Consider the following 27778-nt stretch of genomic DNA (forward strand, 5'->3'; position numbering starts at 1 on the left):
CGCTTTTTGATAAAGAAAAAACAAAAGATCGTTAAATATCGTCTACAAACACCCACTTGAAATGGAGAGTTGGTGAATTTCAACTTTGCTGTGGCCTGACGAATCTTCGTAACGTGAACCTTACTGAGCACGTATGAGCAACATCGGCTGATCCCTGTGAAAACGACTCAGTAAATTAAACTTACTTTTAGGAGCTCCACAGTGCAGATTCTGTGCCCGGAATGGACTGCAATCCCACAGAACAGGATTGTTAGTTTCATTTATACAATTGTCAAATAAGTTTCTGCTTGCATAAGGAGAAAACACAACTAAGTAATAACCCTCACTTATATTTTGCTAGTGTTACGTATGACACAGACATTTATCGATCTCATTAACGTTGTCGAAAGTGTTATTTTAATAGCTAGAGGTAGATACATCAAAGAGGAAAGATCTGTTTGATTAACCTGAGATAGATACATCAAAAAGGAAAGAGTTGTGTTTGATTAGCCTGAGGTAAATACATAAAAAGGCTGCAGTTAGTTAAAGTTCAAGTGTACACTTAAACTTCGAAATTATGATAAAACTTTTTGTTGACTAAGCTTCAAAACTATCCATTTTAAAATATGTTATTAAAACCCTCTTGAACACAATCTGAGCAGAAACTTCATTATTACAAATCTCCTCCTCCTTCGTTGAATTTCGGCTAGATTGACGACTCATAACGATGAAATTTGGGGTTTAATTTCTGCGGTGCTCATAGTTTCCACTGAAACAAATAAACTTTACTGCACTTAAAACATAACTGACTTAACGGGAAAACAATCCAACTCAGAATAATCTAGATTATCCAACACAGATATAACATAAGCTATATGAATATTCATATCTGTGGTGTTTTACGTTATTTAAGACCAATAAAGGATTATACATGTAAACCAAAAATTTTATTTTTTACATTGCATCTCTTTACAAGGCCTACATTGTTCATTTTCTCCTCTCTTCCATGAAGCACTGATAAACTGTGAATCGATGGAAATAGAATGTTGCAGTAGGAATAGTGAATCAAAGCATAGATCAGATCTTACAATATATTTTATTCCTTGAAATTTAAGCTTTGTTCAGGAAAAAAACAATATTCATATTAGCTACATTCATAATCTTTATTAGCGGGAAGAGAGAAGGTGTTTATAACTTTTTTCACAGCAATTGAAAGAATAAAAAGAAAGGTATTTCAAAAATTCACGTTAAATAACTCTGCCCTCTGGCCCGGCATGACCAGGTGGGTTAAGGCGTTCGACTAGTAATCTGAGAGTCGGGGGTTCGAATCCCCGTCGCACCAAACATGCTCGCCCTTTCAGCCGTGAGGGCGTTATAATGTGATGGTCAATCCCACTATTCGTTGGTAAAAGAGTAACTCAAGAGTTGGCGTTGGGTGGTGATGACTAGCTGCCTTCCCTCTAGTCTTATACTGCTAAATTAGGGACGGCTAGCGCAGATAGCCCTTGTGAAGCTTTGCGCGAAATTTAAAAAAAACAAACTCTGTCCTTCACATTCATATATAACTTAAAATTGTACTAAATGTGAGAAAAACCCCGAAGTGCGCGCGTGATGCATTAGTAGTACGTAAATAATCAGAAAGCATCAGGTTCGACTTGTAGCTTCAGTCCGTCTAAAGCTAAAGATAAATTATTCACTTCAGCCTATGTTAAAAATCCATTCCATCTGAGAGTTAAGTCGCAGCCTCCGGAGAAACAGACATTAGGTGAAGCAGGGAAGTATTTAAGTGATACCATAACCAGCCTACTTAAGAGTGGGTGTGTTTGTTGCTGTTTTATCGTCGGGATTCTTCAGAAAAGCGCTTGGATGCTGAATACTTAATCATCTACGTTGAAGAACCCATAAATTCCCAATGCATAGGTTATTGGCACTAGCAGTGCCTAATTATTAGTTGATAGACTACAGGTAAAGAAGCTAGCCAACAACAACAGTTTGGGCGGCTCTTACCAAGAAATGGGATTTGACTGCTATCTTATAACAAACTCGCAGTTTTAAAGGCTGGTGCGATTTTTTTTTCAGCAATGGGATAAGAATCTTCAAATCCACACTCTGACATGCTACTCTCTAGGCCACGTTCAGCCACGCAGTTTAATTTTCGATACCCTCGTTTATTTCTTTATTTTAAATATTCACATTATATCTTTAAATTTATATGCTACATAATAAATATTAGGTTTCAGTATTTTTATACTCTAATATAGGTTAAGAAAATAAGTGAATTTTTTATACTTACACAACAAGAATTTTGGACTTATTTGACAGCTCGAAAGAGACAACATTGTTGATTGGACATTTGGGTTGTGAAATGATAGAAGACCTCAAAGCTGAAGCAATATATACCACATTCTAATTCTATATGTAAAGCTGAGCTATTTTCTTGCTGGTATTCTGTGGTAATTAGTCACGTTATAAATTTTAATACTGCATATTTATTTACCCATAAAGAAAGAGTAATTAACTCTTCCTGGAAAACTTGATACCGAGCACCCTGCAACAAATCTAAACAATAACTTGAATTTCTTGCATAAAATATCATTTTTCAATAGTGAATAATTATGAAAACCTAATACATTATCTGAGAGCACTTAAAATTAGAGAGATTCGATATCCAAATATTTCATGAAATTTCATCTTTTATTTTTTTTGCTTTGAGCTAAATGTTATGTTAATTTTAAACTCATGTTTAAAAATTAATGCTAATCGAAGGCTTAATGTTTTTTAGCCAGTGTTACTTCGGTAAGACTAAATAACTAAGTAACAAGTGTACATTATTTAGAATGATTTGTTTAAGTATTGTTTAAAAGAAATTGAAATAAAAACAAAAACGTAACAACCAAGGATATGTCTAAGAATCTCTATCAATGATAGCCGTGTCACCACCATTTCGTTATTCATGCAGTTAAGTTGAAGAAACGAGAAATGATTTATAATTAAAAGCTTGATATAATTATCTAAGTGTGCATTCTTAACTATGAAGCAGTGTCTGCGTTAAGAATCCTGTATAAAACTCTAAAAGTGTTTTAACATCTCTGAGGTCCTAGTATTGTTTGTTTGTTTTGAATTTCACGCAAAGCTACACAATGGCCAACTGCGCTAGCCGTCCCTAATTTAGCAGTGTAAGACTAGAGGGAAACCAGTTAGTCATCACCACCCACCGCCAACTCTTGGGCTACTCTTTTAACAACGAATAGTGGGATTGACCATCACATTATAAGACCCTCACGGCTGAAAAGAAGAGCATGTTTGGTGCGAATGGGATTTGAACCCGCGACCCTCATATTACGAGTCGAACGCCTTAACCCACCTTGCCATGCCGGACCTGCCCCTGAAAGAATAACAAAAGATAAAAAATTAAAATTAAATATATTTATATTTCTATAAGCTACAAACGAGCACACCTAGCATAAAAAACTGATAAATAAATCAGTAAGACTATTTATATAATTCAAATACAGGACAAGTAAGACGTTCAGAATTTTCGTACAAAAGTGCACAAGGGCTGTTTCCATTAGCCATCTTAAAGGAAAGGAAGGTAACGAAACAACAGAGCCCACAAACTTATCAAGGTTTTTAAATGTACAACCATCTGGAATCTATAAAGTTTAATATCCATAGTTCATTAAAATTATAATTTCTGTAGACTGTTGTAATCACACTCAGTTCTTACAACAACCGATTCTTGGTTTATGGTTATGGATTAGTAATGAAAAACCTGCATTTTGGTTACATAAAAGTATTACGTGATTAAAAAATATTTTATACATGATACCATCTGATAACAGTTTGTATGTATATATATAATGTTGTAATTGTATAATAGTATTTGCATACGGCTACGTAGTTTTGTTCTAACTTATAAGATCTTCTTATAAGTCATCCGATAATATTCTGGAAAGCATTGTCTTTGGGCTTTGATTCAACTGTTATATCAAATCGATCAGAACATCTTCGAATAAGTTCTTCTCTCACCTGAGTTGGATCCACTGTTTAGCTTCATCGCTACGCTTAACCATCACATTCAAAACACATCTAGAACATTTCAAGAATGTTTCATTGCTATATCATTTTACTTTACATTTACAAGGTAACTTCCCCATGTTGTCGTTTATGGTTTCGGGTCAAGTCCAGCGACCTCGACGAATATTCTGTGAAACCTCTTCTTTTTGTCTGATCTAAACAACCCAAACCTTTCCAGAACGATTCATTTTTTTATCCACATCAAGATGTCAAACTAGCTCGTATGGCAGATGTTAGGTCTTGAAGTTAATCTGTATAGCTAATTTTGACATTTATTAGAGCACCCTAGTATGAAACTTTCGAAAATCTGGTTTTGGTTTGTTCTGCAATCGCATTCAAAACCGCATCTAGAACATTTCAAGTTTATTAAAATTACAATAAGACTACAGAAAAGACAGCTAGTCACCACCACTCACTGCCAACTCTTGGACTACTCCTTTATCAACAAATATAGTAGGATTGGCCATAACTTTATAACACCCACTAGATTGAATGGAAGAACATGTTTGGTAGGATGGGGATTCGAACTAGCAACCTTCAGATTGCAAGTCAAACGCTTTAACCGTCTTGGTATGCCAGGCCTAAAAAAATCTGAAATTATTTTGAACGATTCGTTACACGTTCTCAATTTTCATGTAGATCCATGAGTGGATCTGGTTCTTGGAACCCTCAAATTCCCTTTAATCTCGATATGGGGGGGAGGATAGGTACAAACCTAACACTTCCACAGTTTAGATTTAAATTATTTTTCATAATAACTACGTGAATGATAATGGTAATTTTTTCATATGAAATGATTAAGCTAAATCCTTTTATCCCCCTAACCTTTTGACCTAGTGTTTATGGTGCTCATTCACAAATCGTTCAACGATTTGTTGGGTCAAATATCACAAATAAAACGTGCTCTTCCTTAGATTATGTGCAGTTTTTTAAAGTATTTTAAGTTATTTTACAGCACTCATTTCATTGTATTATATGTTAATATAAAAGTAGATTTTTTAAGGTAATTTTGTTTTTATATACAAAGTTCAGTGAATGGATATGGTTACGTGTATGTCTCTGCGTGGTAAAGAAGTATATACTTGAATGTTAATTTCACTGCACAACAAAGTTTTTGCTTCTTAAACACTGTTGGGTGTTCCTTATAGATTTTTGGCTGCTCAACACAAAAATCACATCAAATTTTGCCCACCACGTACCATTTCATCGGAATCTTCAGTTTCACCAGGACATTGCTACAATAGAAAAATGATATCAGGGCAACTGGAATCCGTCAATGCTTGCTGACTACTGTTGGACACTGCAACGTGATGCACCGGACATTGAATACAAACGAAAATCAGGAGGAAAGCACTTTTAATTATGTTGAATTTAATAGCGTATTAGAAACATAAACGCAATTAAATACGTTCTGCTGGTAAACAGTTAACTGTCTATTTCTCAGAGTTCATACGTGATGAAGCAAAACCAAAACTATATTTGTGCATATCCACCAGGTTCCTGTCACAATCAGCAAAAACTTTTCAGGAATTGTTGTGCAGTGTTTTTTTTTCTTTGGGTTTAAAAATAATTTTTACACAGATCGCAACTAAATATTAACTTAATTCTTTAACCAATACGTTTAAATTATGTTGCTTATTTTATAACTGCTTTAACACAAGAGAACGTTAAGACCGTAAATCATATAAAGTAGATAAATTGTAAAGAAAAAAGCAAAGATAGTTTTGGAAAAGGTTATATAATGTTAATAGAATGGTAATTCACTTTTGATTTTCAGAAATAATTCTAAGAAAACATCACGCTACTAACTCAGTCCCGTCGTAGCTCCTTCGTTCAAACTCATTACATAAAATCTAGATGAGGGATAAGTATATTAGAAATTTTATTTAAGTTTAAAATGAAAGTGTTTTCCCTCTTCTTAGTGTAAATGCACCAGACACTTGAAGATTTATCAAGAGCGCAAACGTAAAAACCATAATAGTCAACAAAATTAGGATCGTGTTAGAGCTTTCTGAACGATATCATAATGAGGATTTTTACCAATTTCTAGTACAAAAAACGAAATATTTGTTGCAGTTCATATCACATAGCTGAGAAAAGTAGTATCAGCAGAATGCTATAACTTAAGAAGAAGTCGATCATTCTCTTAAGATCCGACTAATAATGAGATTTGACTTATTTCTGCCTCAAAAAGGATCAACGTTTAATCTGTCACTGTTTAAAACTTCGTGTTAGAGTCAAAACTAAAACATTGCCCTAAGTTTCTTTTGATTAGTACTGATCCCAATAGACAATTTGTCGAAGGTTTAAAAGTCACGAGTCGTCTTCTGGTTATAGTGTAGTTTGTTGGTTTTAGCTTTCTTAACCTAAAATTAATGACGCACCTCCCTTAGCTTTTCGTCAGTTTCCCATGATAAGCAGATTTTTAGAGATGTCGTGATGTGGTATTTCAAGACTTTTTTTTAAATGTAAATTAAAGTTGATGTATTTTTAAAATGAGAATTAGATGATATATCAAAGATATAAAGTCAGTGTGAAAATATAATAAACATAACTTTCTATTAGAATTTTTAAGAACTAGCAAAATGCCCTTTAGGCTTTAAAGTTGAACAACTAATTCTCCAGACAAATTATATTTTCTGTAAACCCCTATGAGAAGAAACCTTAGGTTAACTACCGATAGAGCATAATAAAACTATAAACAAAATAAAATATACACATGTTTATATATAACAACAGACTACTTTTTTATATGAAGTACCGCATAGAACAAAATAATTGTGAAGAAATATACGCTTTTCAACTTTGCTTGCTTCACAAAGTTTTAGCAATGCGTAACAAAATATTACTTTTGTGCTGTTAATAAGAATGGTTGATTGTCTTTAAACAGACACATTTTTAATGAAAAACCGCTAGAGCAATAAACTAAAATAAAAATTATGATATATTTTTATAATTCAAACTTAAGTGTTGTTTTGTAATATGTGTCTAAATGCAAACACATTCGTCGCAGACTATTAGGACAATTTTAAAATATTTTATTGATTTTACATAACTCGTTAATTCTGACAAATCATCATTAGAACGCCAAACCTCATGTTGAAGTTAAGTAAAGAAGACAAACCTTGTGCTGGATGATAATGATCATTATTCTACTCACTGGCATAAATTTTTTGTCGTGATTGCCCGAGGGCTTCTCACGTGTTATGAAACATGTTAACAACTAATTGCATCAGTGTTGCTTTGTTGACAAGGATATAAAACACTTTTTTTTTTCTAGTAAGATGTACTTTACGACATATTCATATGTTTTTTCATTTATAAATTCAGTGGATATTATGCTGTTTGATGAAGTGGAAAGTGTCCGAATATGTTGTTATTGAAATAAAGTTTTAATGCCACCATACCTGGCTATCTCTTGCCATGACTAAATTACTGACTTAAAGGTGGGCGCTTTGAAACACTGAAACTGTTTCGAGTAAGCTGAGATGGGACACAGTTATTGCAATACGTATTCAGCAGTTGTGAAATAAACTTTCAATTCATATAGCCCAGCTAAGCTAGTAACTTGGCTACCTTCTAGTCAAATAACACGATGTTTTGTCTGCTTGGTTTGGCCGGAAACTGTTCTCTAATTGGATCTTTTCGGTTCCTTCCTTCTCCATCCTGTACATCAGGCACATTTTCACCTTTTTTATCCATTATTCAATGAGACTCTTTGGAGGCTGTTCTTTTGTTTGATCTTCCTTTTGGTGTGAAAGTTCTTCCATTTTCACAACTGCTTAGAAATACTTACGTACATAACGTCCAATTCATATGCACACATAAGATAAGATCTTGCTTTATATTTTCTTACGTCGTTGGTTCTACTAAGGATAATTATTATTAAATGTAGAATAGTCTGCTTGTTCTGTTCATATACCTTGTTTGAAGTTAATGACAAAGGAGCACAATAGGCGGTGGGGGCAGAGCACAGTTGGCCCATGATGTAGCTTTAAGCTTAACTACAAGCAACAAAACAAACAAGTCATGCTTTTATGCATAGCATTTTTTTCAAAACATGTTCCTCCAAATCCTGAAGTTAGTTATCTTTGACGTACAATAATAGGTAATCTCTTTCAAAAGAAAGAACACTTCGTATTTACCGTGTACATTCCAATCCCCTTTGTAATAGCTAGCTTACAATTTGGAATTCTCAGTTTCAATTTCTCATGTTTTTAAGCACAGGGCTACTGTACCCACACGAGACATTTATATCTACATACACAGATTTCAATTTAATTTATTTATTTTAGACACACACAAATGCCTGTTGTGTGTATATATACATATATAAAACTTTACTAGTGTTCTTCTGTTTGGTGACATTAGTAGACTTACTGTTCACAGTTATTTTATTTACAGGTTATATTGCTTGGTATCAAACCAAGAATTACCGTTGGTGTTTAGACAACACCAGACTTTTAAAAAACTTTACTGAATAAGGCGTGCGCTAAGCTATTTGTGGGCCTACGATTTTGCTGCTTACAAAATCTCGAATAAAATATGAATCTTATAAATAAATTTAAAAATGCTTTAATTGTTGCAATTAATTCCATTAATTAATGCTATAATTTATTATGTATTTTACAAAAAAAAAGAGAAAGATTTTACCAGTAGAACAGCAGTAAGTTTATGAAATTATGAAGCCAAAACCTGGGTTTCGATTTCCCGTTGTAGACACCCAATGTGGTTTTGTTTTAAAACAAACAAACAAGCCATACCCTGCTTTTTGTCAGTTCTTTACATTGAATGATATATAATGAATGAGTGGACCACATCTCTAACAGCGGGTCTGTAAACAAGTTAGTAATTTGAACGTTTCAACGACATTTTAAGTGTATTTTAATCCATTATTCAATATTCTATAACGAATTCTTTTTTTTTACTGGAGTTTATTAGTTTAATAAGATTTTGGGACCGGCCTGACTAGGTGGTTAGAGCGCTTGACTCGTAATCCAAACATGCTCGCTCTTTCAGCCATGAGGGCGTCATAATGTGGCGGTCAACCTCATTATTCGTTGGTAAAAGAATAGCCAAAAAGTTGGTGGTGGGTGGGGATAAGTACCTTCCCTCTAGTCTTACACTGCTAAATTTGGAACGGCTAGCCAGATAGCCCTCGTGTAGATCTACTGTATTTTAAAGTAAATGCCTCCAAGTGGTGGCTCAGCAGTAAGTTTGCGAGCTTATATCCTAAAATTCAGGATTCGATAGCTCTTTGAGTGGCTTTGCACTGAAACAGAAACAACTTTTAAACTATACTATTTTACACCAATGCATATCTAATAACTTTTATGATTGTTGTTCCTGAAACATTTAAAATATGACACTTCTTTTTCTAAAGTACACGTAAAGAGTGATTTGTCTCGAAACACATAAAGTATTTCTAATAGTTCGTTACAGAATTATGTTTTGTTTTGTTTTTGTATAGTCCTAGTGATTAACGTGTTCGGAATGTAGTCCAAACTTTTGTCAAATCCTACTCTTTTATCAGATAAGAGTATTCCAATAATTGGTGGCGATTGACTTTAACTTGCTGCATTCTCTTTGTTTTTTAACTCAAACTTATGAATGTCTATGCGAAGATAGCCCTTCAGTAGTTGTGTACACAACTCTGAAACAAACGAATAATATTTTTTGCGTTCATTTTATTATGTACTTCGTTGGTACGATATCCAAATTACACTTGTTTTCTAATGTGGATCTTCATTCTGTATTGTTGGTACCTAACCAAATAAGGAAGAGAAATTAATTGCACTCATCCTTAGATGTTATTTTGTTTTTATGATAATTGACTAGTGTGAGCCAGCACCGATGAGAAAACTTACGTCGTCGAAGCAGAATATGTTCAATGTAATAGAGAGAGACACGGCACCCAACCCGATGGATTGATTTTACGCAAGCATATAGTTGCTCGAACAACGCAGACACAATGTGTCATTCATTATGGTTTGTGTATAGAAGACCATTTATATGTATGTGTACTGAATAGCAGACTAGTTATTAATAATACAGCTCTGTCTTCAAAATATTATATCCTTGAAAAATAAGGTAATCTATTTTTATACCCGAGGCAGAAACAAACATATTGTTTATTTTAGAAACTGTAACACGTTTCACTGATATATATGAGTGTTACCTTATTCTTTCAAATTAATATAGCTTTTTTTTTTTGCAAATCCAGAAAATTAGCCCTTATAGTAATTACTTTAATGATGTTGCGGTCATAGATCACACTAATGTTGCATATAGATTAAAGAACACACCAAAAGAGCCATACAAGGCGCAGTGGCTGTAAAAAAAAAAAGGAAAGTATATAATAGTTTATTAGCGTTGCTTGCTTACTTGAGCGTAATTATTTCCTCACATTTTTGTTTACAACTCTTTGAACTATAAAAAAGTACGATATACATGCATCCTACTGCGACACTATTTTCTCAGGGAACCTATTACTATAATCGAATTAGGACGAAGATGTATCAAATATAACAGAAGACAAGATGCGCCGTATAGTAGGGATTAAAGCATAGTGTCTTAAATCTCAAGTCATTTGTTAAGAAAACAAATGTCGAGAACACCTAAAGGACGCAATATATAACAAAACACTAGACATATCACCTTATTGAGAAACAAAGAGTCTTGTTCTATATTGATAATATTATCTATATGCATGGAGCAGTTATTGAGTAAATGCTCAAAGCAGTAAAAGAGAAGGTAGCTATTGATTGAACAGAAATGTACAGGTTGTTTTTATTGTCTGTGTAAGTTATTTTGAGCATTTGTTTCGTCAAAATACGCATACACATCTATTTTGGTATAATCGTTTTCGAAACTAATCAACGCTTTATTCAGACACTCCGTACTTAATGCAATTTAATGCCTCGTCACGTGTCATAAGTTATAGGACGTTAAACTGTTCAACTGTCTATAAACGGTGTGAAAAAAAGGATATTGCCAGAAGAGTAGGGTATCTTAATGTACTATATCCAGAATACTGAAATGTTATCTGACTAGAGGAAATGTTGCTTCAGGAAAATCTTATGGTAGATGCCGAAAAACGACTGCTTGAGATACCATGTTTTGATCAGGTTAAGAAGTCAAGGCCGAAAGAAGTCTTGCAGCACAGTACGAAGGAAATGGCATGAGCACGTTCATTCCAGGATATCCAGAAGAGCAATGAATATGAGACTGACCAAACAAGGTTATTTTGCGAGACCACTATCTGCAAACTGATATTAACTAGAATTCACTGCCGTCACCGAGTTACTTGAGCAAAACAACAAAGCTAACTTATAGTTAGGACACTGGCGACAAGTCATCTTTTCAGACAAGTCCTATTTCCGACTTGTTAAAACTGATGTTAGGATTCGTTTTAATCGTTTGCCTGGAGAACAGATTAAGAAACAATGTTTTTCCTACAGAGAACACACAGGGGGTGGTGCAGTACATATTTGAGCAGCACTTTATCACGCCAGGAAACTTTTCTTTATATCCTGCAGAGACACATAAATGGCGCCTTCTATATGCATCACATGGAAACGATATTTCTGTCATATGGTAGGGCAAGATTTGACATAGCTTTGTGTTCCAGGATGACAAATGTCGCTGTCCACATGGCATCTATTGTACAAGATTATCTCGACCAGTAGAATGTTACAAGATTGTCACGGCCAGCAATGTATCAAGATTGTAATCCAGTTGAGAACTGCTGGGAAGAAATGAGCCGGACAATTCTAACTACGAATTTAAACCAGGTATTGTGTTGGGTTTCAATGCTTTTTAGTGACAAGTTGGGATAAAATCACGGCGTATTACACCAATAACTTCATCGACAGCATGCCACGACGTCTCGCAGAGGTGATTATAGTACGAGAAGGACCAACCAAGTACTGAATGTCTAATATGAACTTAGTTAAGATTACGGACACTATTCACAATAATTTAGTGTCATATTTTGTCATTTTATACGTTTTGGTAAGGTTTGTTGTAATAGATAAAATGCTGAATAACTCATCTTATTACAGGTGTCTATAAAATTGTGTACTGTTCTAAGAAATCATTCATGGTGTCCATATAATTTGTCTCATTATATAAATTACAAGGTGTGTGTTTAATATAAGATGCATTTTCCAGTTTCAGAGTGACTTGTATTCCATCTTAATAGCAACGGTCTTATTTGTTCCAAAATGTACAAACGTTTCTACCGAGACTGTACATGTCACTGTGACTGGTAGTAACCAAACTCCGTTTTACGACTCACAACAATGTATTTGGTTGAATTGGAACTTGGATAATTTTTATTTTAATCTTAGAAATAATATCTACATTTAATCAAATACATCAAAAGTGGGCCCGGCATGGCAAGGTGCTTAAGACACTCAACTTGTAATCTGAGAGTCGCAGGTTGAAAATCCTGTCACACCAAACATGCTTGCCCTTTCAGCCGCGGGAGCGTTATAATGTTACGATCAATCCCACTATTAATTAGTAAAAAAGTACCCCAAGAGTTGGCGGTGGGTGGTGATGACTAACTGCCCTCCATCTAGTCTTACACTGCTAAATTAGAGGCGGCTAGCGCAGATAAACCTCGTGTAGCTTTGCGCAAAATTCAAACCAAACAAATAAACATCAAAAATATGGCGCAGTTTGTTTTTATACATACACACATTTTTACTTTTTTGAACAGAGTGAGACCTTGAAAATTAGTATTCAGTGTTTTTATTTGCGTCAGGAATAAACTATTAAATCAGAGGGTTCACGGAATTCTTCTCACTCCGCAATAACATGTTTTGTGCTTCGCTCTTGAATGTACTATAACAGTAACAGTAAGGCTCTATCTAGTATTCGATCAGATAACAGTAGCCCAAAAGGTAGTAGTGAATGTTATAGATTCACTGCTTTCCTTCTAGTCTATCAGTTCAGTAGTGGAGACTAGTTTGCACAGATATCGCTTGTGTAATTACGTGCAGCTTGTGATATGAAACATGAAAGCTCATACATGTTAACAGGTACTACACAATGACAAACTGAGTACTGTAATTAGTTACTTTAAGTACCATTTGTTTCTTAGCTGCATGGAGCTGATTAAAACTAATGTTGCAATAAAATACATTTCCTAGTAATATAAGAAAATGCATTTCATATTATAATCCATACCACTACGTTATAGTTATTTTCATTCTCTATTATGTTTATAAAAGCAAACAAGTTATATTTAATATTGTTAAAGTTGATGGTAGGACTCGTTTTAGTCGTCTGCCTGGATATCAGATTAAGAAACAATGTTTTTTTCCTGCAGAGAACACACAGAAGGTTGTGCACTTCACCCCGAACTTATGTGTTATAAGTTTGAATGTGTACTGTGTGTATTTTGAAATAAATAGTTGCATTAATTTTAACGCGAAAACACTCTATACGTATAGGTTAAATGTGATTCAACAATAGCTTTATTTTAAAGTACATTTAGGCACCTAGATGAGTGCCGATTAGTATGTGGATTACTTTATTTTAATAAAAATTCAATAACCAGAAGCTACAGAATCAATTATTCGCACAATGGAGTTTCAAAAAAAAATTTTGGCTGCTATAAATTAGATACTAATAGAGAGTCCATTAAATTAAAGCTGCGTAGTATAGCTGGTTCTGCAAGAGAAATTATTTTAGGTACGTTAATTTGAATGCATTATATTCTATAAAATTGTTTGAAACGCTACTCGAAATTGCTCCATCAGCTTTAACATTTAAGCTATAAGCTTGATACTAACTTAAAAACGTTTAAATATTGCCTGCACTGTCATTAAAACGCAAACCGTTCATCGCTATCTACATGTAAAAAAAACAACAAGAGTTTTAAAATCAATAGGAAAAATTTATTTGCAGAAAATACACAATAGAGACAGAACAGCTCGTGAAAATGTTCTTAGTAAGAATAACCTTTGTGTTGGAAATACACCACTAATTATATAGGTAAGCACAACATATTTGTCAAATTACGGTCAGTTAATTATGTTTGTGTAACCTCATCATATCGCATTCTAAGCTGATATTTCAGTAAGGAACAGCTCTGATGACTTCATGTATATTTGCTATGTCTTAATAGAGGTAATAATTATTTAATTGCTTAATATACGTAGTTTCATTTTAACAAATGTTTTTATTTTGCAAAAAAAACTAAAGGTTTTTAGTCATGTTTATTTTTCAGTTGTGAACAACTTGACACCACTAAGCATGTTGATGGCATCAATTTTACGTTATCCATCATATTTATGGAATCAACTTGACATCATCAAGTATATTGTTGGCATCAACTTAACACCACCAAATATGTTATGGCATTATCTAGACAATACCAAAGATGTGTATAGCATCAACTTCAAACCACCAAGCATGTTGATGGCATCAACTTGACACTACTAAGCTTGTTAATGATGTCCCTTAGACAGTACCAAGCATTTTGCGGTGTCAAATTTTTGCTACTAAATACGATATCATCAGCTTGACATTGCTGAGCATGTTCCTGGTATTACCTTGACACTACATGTTGATGGCGTCAGCTCTAAATTACCAAGTATGATGATGGATTGACACCACTAAACATATAGATAGCGTCATCTTTACTCTACCAAGCATGTATAAAGATGGGATGAACTTTATACCACCAAGAATGATGACTATATCAGCATGACACGACCAAGCATGTCTTGACACTACCGATAATAATGGTGGCATCAAATGGACATCACCAAAAATGTTGATGGCATCAATTTAACACTACCAACTATGAAGATAGTGTCAGCTTTACACCAACATGCATGTTGATGATATCTTGACAGCATGAAGCATACTGATATCATTAACATGACACTACTAAGCATGCTAATGGCATCAAATGTACACTACTATCTAGCATGCTATTGGGATCAATTTTACATTACGAAATATGATCATAGTATCAGCTTTACAATACCATGTACGTTGGCGAGATCAAATTCACACTAGTGTATATGCTGATAACATCAACTTTACGCTACCAAGTGCATTGATGACATCAACTTTATACTACCAAACATGATGAAAATGCTCTCAACTTGACACTATTAAGCATGACAATGGGATTAGCGTGTTTCCGCCAAGCATGTTACATTGTGTAATAGGGTTTACATTATACTTATGTTATTGTGGTAATCTTGGGCTATTTTAAACTAATATTAGAAAGTAACTAACACTCTTATAATGAACAAATGACCTCGAAATGCGGAGTGAATTTTCCATCAAAGGGACGAAAACTTTGGATTTTTGGATTCACAGTTCGGCACGCTAACCATTAGTCCACGCCTGGCTTGTAACACACTATATACACACTGAAGCACACACGAATATCATATCTTATGTCATGAAATGTACGGCATATTACTGAATAAAATATATTTTTAACATTAAATTTCATTTTATGTTAGTTTTAAACATTTCCGAAGAATATGCAGTTCACTGCAAACAGTAAATAAGAACACAAAATATTATAATATACGAATTAACCTATGGCACCTTTTTTGTTTATTTTTTAGCTAAATTGCCTTTCAAAAGTATTTACTCTTTGTAAAGTTTACACATTTTGCCGTCTGAGCTTACAATCATGAAACTTTCAAATGAGACTTTATATTTACAATCTACTACAAACTGAAAAAGTGAAAAAATGCTGATATTACGTAAACGTGTTGGATTTTCAAACAAATTTAGAATATTCTTAATTACTTTGCACGACAAGTATAAATTAGTTCAAGTGCAAAAATTAATTTGGAAGGTCACAAAATTACTGTAATGGTCTTTGTCTATATGTAACTAAAGTGGTTCAACTTGACTTCAGGATAAATGTATCTTTTCAACTAACAAGTCACATGGTGAAACAAGCCAACCGTAACAACCAAAGAGTTTCTCAAACAAGTCAGGGATAAGGTGGTAGAGAAGCACAGATTAAGAGAAGGTTACAAGGAAATTTTAAAGTCGCTGGATATCCCTTTGAGTACGATAAAGTTCATCATTAAGTGAAATGTTCTTCATACCGCACAGTCACTACCTTGTTCAGGTCGACCTTTCAAACTAATTAGCTGGATATACAGAAGTCCGGTTAGGGATACCACTGTGAAGTCAACAGTTGCCTTGAAAGATTTGCAAAGTTTTATGACTGAGATGTGAGTCAGTTTTCATACATTGATAATATCCCGGTCCTCACACAGAGTTGGCCTGTATGGGCTAGTTTCAAATAATAAGCCATTCTGAAAATGAATTATCTTAAGTTTCGTAGTTAGTTTGCGACAAAGCATGTAAATGACATGTGACAGAAAGTTTTGTGATCAGATGAGACAAAAATTGAGCATTTTTGGTTTAAATTCAAAGTATTATTTTACATCAGACGCAAGCCCAACACAGCACATTACCAAGTCAACATTATTCCATCTCTCAAGCAGGATAAAGGAAAATATGAAAAGTGTAGAGTTCATCCTGCTTTAGCCAGTCAAGAATCCAAATTGGGTCGAACATTTACATTTCAACAGGACAATAACCCGTAACACAAGGCCAAACCCATACTGGAGTGGTTTCAAATGAAGAAAGTGAGTGTCTTAAAGTGACCCAGTCAAAGTCCTCACTTGAATCCAACAGAAAATGTATGACAAGATTTGAAGATTGCAACCCATCAACAATCTCCATCGAACTTGTCAGAATTGGAGCAATTATACCAGGAAGAATTGGTAAAAATATACCATTCCATTGTACAAAGCTGGTAAAGACCTATCCAAAATGAATCACAGCAGTAATTGCTGCAAAAGGAGTTTCCACAAAGTACTAGCTTTGAGGACTTAATGCTTATGGAATCAGCAAATTTTGATTTATATATTTTCTTTACAAAATGTAATATTATTGATAAAGGTGAATGACAACAATCAAAGACAGACAAAAAGTTGAAAAGCTACACACTTAGAAGCCAAAATCACAAGTTAATGTTACCTTTGAGATAACAAACAATTGTTATATGCTATAGAAGAAGAAAATCAGAAAAAAGAAAAACTACAAATTCAAGATGTAACTTGACAAGATTGTTTGTTTTGTTTTGTTTTTGAATTTCGCGAAAAGCTAAACGAGGGTTATCTGCGCTAGCCGTCCCTAATTTAGCAGAGTTAGACTAGAGGGAAGGCAGCTAGTCATCACCACCCACCGCCAACTCTTGGGCTACGTTTTACCAACGAATAGTGAGATTAACCATCATATTATACGCCCCCACAGCTGAAAGGGCGAGCATGTTTGGTGTGACGGAGATTCGAACCAGCGGATTACGAGTCGAACGTCTTAACCCATCTGGCCATGCCGGACCAACTTGATAAGAATAATGATAAATTTAGTATTTAGACATGCTAGTAGAAAAGCACTTTGTAGCTTTACATAATAAATATTAAATAAAAATAGTTTTCCTTTGAAGAGGACTATAAAAATGAAATAGACCCTCACCAATCAACAAATTTACTGACTTATAACTTAAATCTAGGTTTTGATTCACTATGGTGAATAAAGCAGATACCTCATTGGACGGTTTTGCATTGAAACAAGCAAAATGTTCAAAAATTATAAAAGAAGATTAAAAGAAAATCACAAATATTTATTAAAACGAATAATTAACACTGAGAAGCAAAAGAAGAGCCAAATTAGGATAACACTCAAAACACTGTGTAGCTCTTAAGTAAACGGAATAAATAAGCATGTTTCTAAGAATTCGAAAGGAAAATATCTAAGGGATAGGTCTGATTATATTTTTTGTAAGAGAAAACCTACATTTCCATTTATGCCGTAAATTTAAAATACGACATTGGTTCTATTTTATTGTAACAATACGTTTCAGGACACGAAAACTCCCAACCATAAAGTATGGACGAGAAACGATAATTTATTTCTATTGTTTTATGAACCTAAAAATCAAAACTGAATATCTTATAAATTCAAAATTTTCAGTACCGAATTTTCAAATAATACGTCTTATGGTTCATGTTAATTTTTTTTCTGAGTGGGTTTACCCGTGGCAGTGGAACTTTTGCATTTATATCATGATCAATACAGAGAGAAGATTGAACAAATTTGAGCTGTTTTTTCTTTTAATCAGAATTTAAATGAAAAACAAACAGCTAATAATATTTTTAGAGAAAAGCTGATTAGAGAAGAGAGCTAATGGTGTTTCCCACGATCAGCAGTCCGCCTGTAATGGACAACCCTCCTTTAAGTGCTGATTTATCGACCTAAATTTTAGGTAATCGCAACGATCACATGTACTTCAAGTGAGTCATTATAAACTGTTTGTCTTGGAAGAACTTACCAGAACTGGACATATGTTTTGCAGCCCAGTCACAATAAATGTTTATGAAACATTTAGAAAAGAAAATTCGTTGATCTGAACGCAAAACTAACCGTTTCCGAAGTATTATAAACATTTGTTTTCGAATCTTTCGAAAGCCATTTTGTTTTAATTGCTGGAGGTAGTGAATTGCTTGAAAAAAGTATTCTAGTTCTCTTAGTACATCCTCAAAAGATCAGTTAAAACAAACTGATGTAGTAATCCCTTTATTTATTATTACACAACTTTACTCTTAGTTTAGTTTTCATCATGTGATTTTGTTTTTCGCGTAGAACCATTAAACTGGTTGTATTCTAAAAGTTCGATTAAATGTTCAATTTAAGTCAATATATTCGTGGATTGAATCACAATTATTTTGAAAAGTGATATATTGTAGTTTAATTAATAGTTTAAAAGATTAGTAACAGAAGTTATACTTTTATTTTAATCAAATCATACGTTTCTACCAAACCTTTAACGATGTTAGTTTCAACTTTGGCTTGTTTAAGTTAGAATAAAGAAGTAAGTCGTTTAGACTTTAATGTAGCTATCAACACAGACTGTATCTGGCCAAGTGTTCAACATAACGAACAAATGTTTTATATGAAATCACCTGAAGTTTCTCAGAAACGTAGCTGTGGGTAATGTAAGTTATTCTACACTGTGTTGTTTTGATTACAGAATATTTGCAATATCCTGTATATTATTCTCAATAACACTTCAAAGACTTCTTTAAGGGACGTATGGAAATCTTTATACTTGCGAATAAGTCAATAATCTAAATATTAGATTGAGAAGTTCGAATTTTAACAGCTTTCAACAGCGACTATCAAATAACAAGTGAAGCATCCAACGCAAGAATTATTTTAGCAAATATATATTCCAAACCATTGTTTGTGGTAATGTTTTCCATCGTGTATACCTCAGCGGGATGTCTGTGGACTTACAACGCTACGCTAAAAACCGGGTTTCGATACCCGTGGTGGGCAGAGCACAGATAGCCCCTTGTGTAGCTTTGTGCTTAATTCAAAACAACAAGAACAACAACCATCGTGTCTTTCCCCTCATTGGCACAGCGGACGTCTGCGGAATTACAACGCTAAAATCCGAGTTTCGATACCCGCGGTGAGCAGAGCATAGCTAGCCCATTGTGTAACTTTGTGCTTAATTACAAAGAAGTAAAACACCATTTACTATAATTAGGAACTGAAACGTGATTAAGTTTTCGTTTTATTTTTCACGATTAAAACTGTAACCGCTACTAGTAATCTGGTGTTCGTTTTCACAGTTTGATATGAAATGCATTAGATCCGAAATTACGTGGTCCAGCCTAGTAATTAGCGTACCAGCATTTGGTTGGTAATTCCAAGGTTCGGGATTGCGACATGTTGCTGAACACTCTCCGCACTTTCATTTGTGGTGTGTTATGGAAGTAACATATAATCTCATTATTTAGTCAAGTGTGGTCTTTAAGACAATAGATGCCACTAACTGGTTGCGGTTCTGACTGATCAGCAATTCTAAATTAGGGACGACTATATATGTATCTCCTGACCTATAATCTGAGGATTTTAACCGTATACAGCACTTAAGGTATGGTTTATGTTCAAAATACTAAATCTCAAATAAAGAAGTGAAGCCACTATAAGATGACGCCGTTCAATAACCATAAAATAACTTAGCCACTTCTCAAATTGATCAGATGAAATTAACAACCTAGAATATATGAGGACTTACGTTGTATTGCATGAGTGTAAGAGATCAAATCTATCAGTGAGAGACATTCAGGGAATTTATTGACATGTATAATCGACATTTACTCTGTCTTGTTGACAAAAGCTGTTATTTTTTTATCTGAGATATTTGATTCTGTTCCAACTGGTACTTGAGAGCTTATCAATTTTTAAAAAACAACCAAAATTAAATAGTATATATTTAAAAACGGCTGGTATTCGTAGTGAAAGAATATATAATTTTTTCTCTAGAAGTGGGTTTTGGCCCGGCATGGCCAAGCGTGTTGAGGTGTGCGACTCGTAATCTGAGGGTCGCGGCTTCGCATTCCCGTCGTGCCAAACATGCTCGCCCTTTCAGCCGTGGGGGCGTTATAATATGACTGTTAATCCCACTATTCGTTGGTGAAAGAGTAGCCCAAGAGTTGGCGGTGGGTAGTGATGATTAGCTGCCTTCCCTCTAGTCTTACACTGCTAAATTAGGGACGGCTAGCACAGATAGCCCTCGAGTAGCTTTGTGCGAAATTCAAAAACAAACACACAAGTGGGTTTTCTCGTCATCATGGAAAATTAAATACTGATTAATCATAATTTAACGTGATTTCAAAACATATTTCAAGCATATATAAAAACATGCAATTTTGCATATATATATATAATATATGTAGAAGTACTTGGAAATAAAACAACAATTATGTGATACAAGACAAAAGATTATAAACAAAAGAAAACTATTTGCTGCAGGTGCGAGAATAAAACAGTGTTTAAGCGAAATACAAACTTCTTTACCTGTCAAAACCATAACGTGTTCCACCAAGTTACACGTATCCATTAATATAAAGACCTGGATGTATTACACATAACTAAACATCTAAGGAAGAAAACACCATAGAGATGTAGCTGGTACAAGATTTACTTTATAAACAACCTAAATCAAGCTAATCACTCTCTAATGTAATAAGCACAGCCAATTCCGATAACCCTAGATAGTGAAAAGTATGGTACTAGCGAGCTCAATCGTGATCGCACTTGAAAATAAATAACATGCTATTTGAAAACCAAATTCACATCTGATTACACTTAGTAGTGCATAATTTATTTTCAGATTAAATTTATCTGATCGCGCTTGATAATGAATAACTTCTTATTTAAAGATCTTATTTAGATTACATTGCGTGTTACACTGAATAACTTGATATTTTCAAACCCAAATCCAATTATAATCATGCCTATTAATGTATAAAGTGCTATTTTCAGATCAAATTCTGATTTGTTTCCATACTTGATTTGTTTATACTTTCTTGCCACCAAACCAAATTCAAACTTGATCATGTTGATAACGAATAGCTTCCTGTTTCCAATTTGTCAATGAAGAAGTTCCTATTTCCAGACCAAATTCTGATTTTTCCACACTTGAGGATACATATATCCAAACCAAACTCATATTTGATCATATTTAATGATGAAGGATTTTCCGCTTCCAAACAAATTTCTGATTAAAAGACAACTAGAAGGGAATGATGAATTCCTATTTCCAAACCATATTCTAATATAAACACGCTTTATACTGAACAATATCACAAGGGTGTTTTGTATTTTTATGTTATTAATTACAATGTTAAACGATGAGCTATCTATACTGTGCCTATAATGGGTGTCGAAATCAGATTTTTAGTCTTATAAGCCCTTAGAATTACCTTCAGATGACAGCAGATGAGGAAATCCCAAGAACGATGTTGCTACCAAGTCATTCACGAAAACTTATAATGATAATAGTTATTACAGGTTACAGTAAAAATTCAAATTTAGATAATAAAGCCCAGTAGCTAACTCTTTCCAAATTATTTGTTCGTTAAGGATAAATATAAAAATTATCCAGAAGAATTTGAATGCGATTAGGGTAAAGTGTTTCCTTGTTGTTCTTACATTCATATATTGTAAATTTCAACCACTTTAATGATTATTGTATGCCATATTTTCAAATGAAATGACAGTTTAGTCTCGTTGTCAAATAAATGACACATAATGCACGTTTCATTTTATTTTTTTCTAACTTCATTTATAATGGGTATACATTCAGTGCAGTCAACTTAAAACAATCTAATAAAAAGGGAAATATGAAGCTTGAAATTTTACTCGATAATATGTGCTTTAATTTATAAATAAATTAAAAGTTTGGTTGCTTTATTCAAATATTCGCGAATAGCTACACAAAGGCTATTCTCGCTAACCATCTCTAATTTTGAAATTTGACTAGAGGATTTGTTAGTCTGTTTTTGAAATTCGCGCAAAGCTACACGAGAGATATATGCGCTAGCCTTTCCTAATTTAACAATGTAAGACTAGAAAGAGAAGGCAGTTAGTCATCACCACCCACCGCCAACTCTTGGGTTACTCTTTTACCAACGAATAGTGGGATTGACCGTGGCTTTATAACGCTCCACGGCTCAAAGGGCGAGCATTTTTGTTGTGACGAGAATTCGAACCCTAACCCTCAAATTATGAGTTGAGCGCCCTAACCACCTGGTCATGCCGGGCCTTGACTAGAGGAAAGGCAGCTTGTTAACGAAAGAACAACCACCAACAACTCATGTTTAATCGATTATTGGGATTTATTCGTAGCTCTCATGACGCATCCACACTCACAGTGTGCGAAACGTAATTTTTAATCAACAAGACTCGAACCATGGATTCACAGTCCAATAAAGTAAATCGTAACTGCCAAGTATAAGTGTATTGAATTTATGGTAACTTTACTGAGGCTATTTGCTAATTTTGAACAGCTGAGCAAAGAGAAGACAATCAGTCTGCATTGCCCCACTATTTACGATATAACGATATAAGGGATTGACTATCACACTTATAACTCACCAACATCTTGAAGTGCGAAGAATAATTTATGGTATTGCAAAGATATAAAGTACAACTTTAGGTGTGTGATAAGATATTAAGGTGAAATATGGTTGGCGTATTATTTTCGAACGTCAGATCTTCTAATTTAGCTTCTATGGGGTTTTGAAAAAGAAAACAAAAACTGTGTGTGTGAACAAGTGTTTTATAAGTTTACCATGCTGTGAAGTTATGACGAGAAAAAACTAACGGGCACCTTAGTTTGCGTCAGTGACTATATTAATGTCCAGTCTCAAACCACGAAACAATAACAAGCATAGAAAATTTCCTGATATATCTGTGATTCGGAACATGCTTTTAATAAAGGAGATTTAGCTTCACATTAAAAGTATTTTAACTGTATACCTTAAACGTCTGATATGTATAACAAGGGAGAAAAGATTCGAGAACTTCACCCGGAATCATTCTCGGAATTAACATTAAACACAATTCAGTGTTATATTAAGTAACTCAGTGTTAAATATCCGTCGAGTTCTGTGATTACATATTTATGTATTGGGCAGAGGAAGTTCCTCACAACAAAGCACATTAACAAACACAGAATACCGAACACCTTGCACCAGTTGTGGACAGTGATATTAATAATAATTCAGATGGAGAAAACTGAAGTCTGAGTAAGACTCGCTTCCTAAAACTTCCATGATACCATATCAATCATTATTTTTCTTCGTATTTCTTGCTTTTAACAGTACACGCGATTGAATGGAAATTACATGGATTCCTTTCCAGACATCTCGACTCGAGTGAATCTTGCAGTGTACTTTTTCCTGTTTGACTTAAAGCTTACAGGATATCTATTCTGTTCTATTCGTCAGAGTCTTTGGTCGTAGACTATCTACTTTTTATGAATGTTAGACTGAACTATTATTCTGATCATCCTATAGTTTATTATTTCTGAGTTCCAAAATGTACTTTCCGGTACGAGACTAAACTACTGAAACATTAAGTTGTCGACATCAGTCTGATAGTTTGTATTCTGTACCATAATGTGAGTTCTGAGAAAATTGGTTCTTTAGCTTCATACTTTCTTCTTAAAAACACGCAACCTCTGACACAAACAACTCAAAATCTAACTTACAGTGTTTTTTTTAAATTTGACACTCGCCTACGTGAATAATACAAATTAGTGAATATTTTCGTAAAACATTAAATAACTTTATGCTCTTGCGACGCAATACATTCATTGAATAGATTTTTGTTACGATTAGTATATTAACGCTGATATGTTTGCTTAGATAGAGATGCTAAAGAATTTTTGTTAGATATTCCAAACATTTTTATCCTTAATGCTCGTGAAATGAGCGTACCTGGACCGTAAATCCAAAAATGTGTGTTTAGCGTCCCGTTACCAAACTTTGAGAGCGTGGATGCACCATAAAAGTTACGTTTGAATCCTGTTATTCGGTCAAATAATGGTAGCTCAGGAGCGAATGTTGTTGTGTTCCCTCTTGTTTATCAATTTAACTTTAGAGCTGGATATAAGCAAATAACCCTTTTATAGCTACGAGCATAAATTCTAAACAAACTAACATGGTTGTGAAGTTGAGTGCACTTGGTCTTGTTTCAAAACGAATTAAATATACCAGGAATATAATCCATGTGAACTTTAGAATTGGAGGCAAACTTATGTACTGAACATTTAAAAGCCTTTGAAGGCACATATTATTGGATATTTTAAACACTTTCTGAAAAAATAACGTTCTGATGTAGTTGACTGAGCTTGATGTTACACTTTTAATTATCTAATCCTTAGTTTAGGTTAACGTAAACAATAGGAAATTTCAGTAGAGAATAAAAGAGGTCATGAACTATGTGGTAGAGCCGAGTAATACATATCACAGGCACTCATTGTCCTGAATTTTATCATCCTCTTTGAGTATGTTTTATAGTTACCCTTGAAACAAGGATAGGAACAGATAGCACTGAGTGCTCATCAGTGAGCATACTGTACTTTCATGAAATTTAAATGCCCCTCACCTTTTACCTAGCAAGTAACGTCTCAAATCCCGACTTTATTTCGCCCACTTTTATTGAACTGGGCAGTGCTCTCTACTTGTTAACCACACACATGCACATTCATCAAACATTTCATTTAAATGCATCTACAAAACATATTGGATAATGTTTAGTTAATCCACGTAAGTGCAGAGATGTAGGCATATCATGGTTAGTCTGAAAAACAATGGACAAGAGTCAAGCTGATATCAAAGACCATTTCTTTAGCTTGTCATTTAAAAACGTCTGTTATTAAGATTCATCATTACTAGCAAATAAACTGTGACCTTCGATCCATGAAGACAGATTGAAGAGAAGGACATTCGGATAGGTTTGTAAAATGAAACACGTAAATTGTTTTCAAGATAACTGACTTTTTAAACAATATTGTAGTTCACGAAGATAAGGTCATGTTTAGTGTTTTAGATTATTTTGGTGCATCAGTGAAATATATAAAAGTAAAAAAGTAATAAAAATGGCATTGTTTGACACATTAGATAAAAGTTGAAAGTCCTGTAATTCAGAACTTGTACTTCAATTTCTATTTATAAAACTGACAATACTTTCAAATTTGAAAGAAGACTTTTCAACTTCTAATTGTTACACGGTTTGTAAAACAAGCACATATTAATGACAGTCGTGAATTGCTGATTTTCTTTTATCGTAAAAGTATTTGACATTTAATTGATTCAACTATACCTTCTGTCGCTACTACGAAATTCGTTCGGATGTCAAAGCTTAATAAATTTGTTATTTTCCTTGCTAACAGTTTAGAAACCGTATGCCATTTAGCTAGTACAAAAAAAAATCAAACACAACATGCTCCCGATAACTGGACGAAACTGCATATCTGGATGTTGCGTAAATGTTACCTGGTGGTTAAAATATATATAAAAAAATGTTCTCGGTGTGTAAAAATAAACAACGGATTTTAAAGAGCATACACATATATGCAAAAGTAAGAATCATACAACTTTATATAGTAAAAAATTTAAAACCACAGTGATCATAGATGTTTCCTCATATTTTCAAGTGAATAATTTTCGTTTTTAATCGTGCACTAGTTAAGATTTTCTGATCTTCAGTTTTACGGTAATATCTCTTCTGGGTATGTATGGATAAATATTTTAATTTATGAAACACAGTCACCTGTTATTCTGCTTTACAAAACCATTATATATAAATATTTTCATTTTTTGATCTTAGATCTCAGATCAATCAAAACCTCATTCATGACGTTCCGGTTGCAAACCTTTACAGACAAAAGTTTCGTACTGCACTACCATAAGTAAAAACGAAGTACAACCAGAAATGTCATTTCAATTGAAAAAGGTTCAAGCGATTTTTACTTGGCCTACAGTACAATTTCGGAAGCATTTAAATGTATGTAGAAAATTAAACCAAAACACTAGGCTTAGTGTTGTGAGCTCCGGAGAAAGGTTCGTAACGAAACGTGGAGGAAGAGAATAATTTCTTATTTTTCTGAAGTCTCATGTTGTAAACTTATATCAACAAAATACAACAAATAAACAACAACAAAAAAATAAAATGAGTTCAGGAAAAGTTTTTAGTTCAATAAATCTGTAATAATGCCGTTTAAATTTTAAAATGTATAGGTCTTCAGTGCTTTTAATCATTTTAAAGTTACATCATTAAAAGCGATAAAAAACCTTCAAAATAAACTTTAAAAAAGCAAATCAAAATTGGACTTAAAACAAAGAGAGGAAAGGATTTATAATAGAATCGATATATGGCTTTCTGTACTCACTGTTGATGATAATACAAACTGCTCCACCTAAAACAAGGTCGAAGGATACGAAAGAGTTAACTGTACAAACTTGCCAAAATCATACCTACAACTTCTGTATCTTAACTCAGTTTCAGAACACTAGCAAATGCAAACAGACAGGTAGGCCAAGAGAGTTCGGATAGGACGTCAACCGCCACAATTCACAAATACTGCAAACTCCTAACTGTCTTAGTCACACTGCCGTTTCCAACGCCACTGAGAAACCTACCGAAAGAGGGGGCTAGTGCGTGGCATAGATTTATTTAGACTAACGTTCCCTTTTACCTATAACTGTCAGAACGAAAACAGTATGTATTAATGATTAAATGGCCGTCAGTGTTCTTTCAGTTCCTGATTTTATCATGTAATGGAGTAAAATTAAAGAGCATGTATTAATTTAAGACTAAGTATTATGAAATAACATTGAAATGTAACCTACCCAGCTACAACTTCACCAAAGTTAATGATTAATCCAATTCAAAACCATACTTTAGTATTTCACTAATTCCAGTTTTAAATCTTCTTCATAAGTTAGTTTAATCTTATTTTACGTATGTGCGTGAACTTTCAAAATAATTATCGGTCTTTCCAATTTATACATGGTAGAATACGCATATATAAGTTACACGACAATCATGGTCGGTATTAAGTCTTGGTGAAATGGAATGTACCATAACTAAATTTTTACATTGTTTGGCATCCAGAGATAGTGCGATGCCAATGAAAATTGATCGCTTTTAAAACAGGTATCTAATAACCTTTTCCAGTCCAAAATATTCCTACACTCAGATCATTAATAATTGAATAAATAAGGTGTTTAGAATTTTTATGACAGCAATATTCCTTACAGTTAATGGAAAACAGAGGTAAGCCGCTGGTGAATGA

At 33.8% G+C, this 27778-nt stretch overlaps 1 protein-coding gene across 1 annotated transcript in view; it reads right to left on the bottom strand.

The window, feature by feature from the left end:
• LOC143256026 (uncharacterized) overlaps positions 1-27046 on the bottom strand; it is a 216379-nt gene extending 189333 nt beyond the window's left edge. Inside the window, exon 1 of the mRNA XM_076512633.1 lies at positions 26873-27046. The gene's annotated coding sequence lies outside the window, so the exon portion shown is untranslated. The remainder of the gene's footprint in view (positions 1-26872) is intronic.
• Positions 27047-27778: the final 732 nt, after the last annotated feature.

This window comes from Tachypleus tridentatus, chromosome 1, assembly GCF_004210375.1.
Source record: "Tachypleus tridentatus isolate NWPU-2018 chromosome 1, ASM421037v1, whole genome shotgun sequence".
In the NCBI taxonomy this organism is placed as follows: Eukaryota; Metazoa; Arthropoda; class Merostomata; order Xiphosura; family Limulidae; genus Tachypleus; species Tachypleus tridentatus.